The following is a 1294-nucleotide window of genomic DNA, read 5'->3' as shown; positions in this document are numbered from 1 at the left end:
TTTCACCTGTCTGTGTCCTCACAGCATCGAGGACAGGGGATAGCGAAAGCGCTGACCAGAACTGTCCTCCAGTTTGCGAGGGACCAGGGTTACAGTGATGTTGTTCTTGAGACCAGCACCTTACAGCAAGGTGCTGTGACTCTCTACCTGGGCATGGGCTTCCAGAAAACAGACCAGTACTTCAAGAGTATGTTCTGGATGTTAGTGGATATTTGCTTTATTCAATTAAAGTACTCCTTCCCTTCTGCCTAGGAAGGGTGGCTGTGACCTTATGCTCCTGTGCAGCAAAGCACATTTCTCTGCACTCTGCTACAGGAACCAGTGAACCCTGTCATGTTAGTGTGATTAACAATAAAAGCTTGTTGGTGCACACCATATTCTAATGCATGTGATGGCTGAGTCAGGTATATGGGCTCTGCCACACTCTGGGTTTCTGGCAGGCCTGTGTTTTACTGAGCCCAACATCACTGTTGCATTATGAAAAAATGCAAAATACTACTGTATGTACTTCACTTGCAAGTCGGTGGACCAGAACTTTCTACATAGCTGGAGGGAACATCTCACCTAGTTCACCTGTGCAAACACCTAAGTTGGCTGGGGTGCCAGGTGTCTGTGTGACGAGTCGTTCCAGCAGGCCAGATGGGCAAGGATCAAGAGCTTTGAGAGCAGCCAAAGCTACAGCAAAGGAGAAAGAAACGAAGCTATCACCTGCAGAACATGCAAGACTTGGAGGCAAACATAGATTGTGCTTACAAGATCTGAAGAGTCACAGACCAGAGCTGGGTGTAGAACCGAGAAGAGAACCAGCAGAGGTAGTTTTTGTCATGGCAGAGGAGTAGGAAATCAGTGAGACTAAAGTAAGGACTGATTCTATGGGGAAGATGACTCATGATGCCCAGTCTTGTAGAGCTGTTGTTGTGGGCTCACAGGCCAGCATCACTTTAAGTAGGCCTGACATACAGCTCTGCATTTCTAAAAGGACATGGGGATGGAAGCACCCTACAGCTGGCACTCCTGGAATTCAGGCTGTGTCAGGAGCCATAACGGGACAAGCTAGTATCTAGCGGGTGATCGTCCTGAGATGGCCTGCTTTGGATTATTATATAATCTGNGACAGGTTTGCCCTTTTTAAACAAGGCTGTAAGGGATTTGTTTTAGGAAAGATTCCTGCTATTAGTATGTTTTTCCTAATATGTTATTATTAAACATATATAACTATCACTAAGTAATAGCACACCCCTTTGGAGCAGATCTCTGCAGATCCATGAAGATGTACTGTCTTGTAGTGATGCTA

The sequence above is a fragment of the Mus caroli genome, chromosome 6 (assembly GCF_900094665.2).
Source record: "Mus caroli chromosome 6, CAROLI_EIJ_v1.1, whole genome shotgun sequence".
Classification (NCBI taxonomy): domain Eukaryota; kingdom Metazoa; phylum Chordata; class Mammalia; order Rodentia; family Muridae; genus Mus; species Mus caroli.
This window is presented reverse-complemented; position numbering follows the sequence as displayed.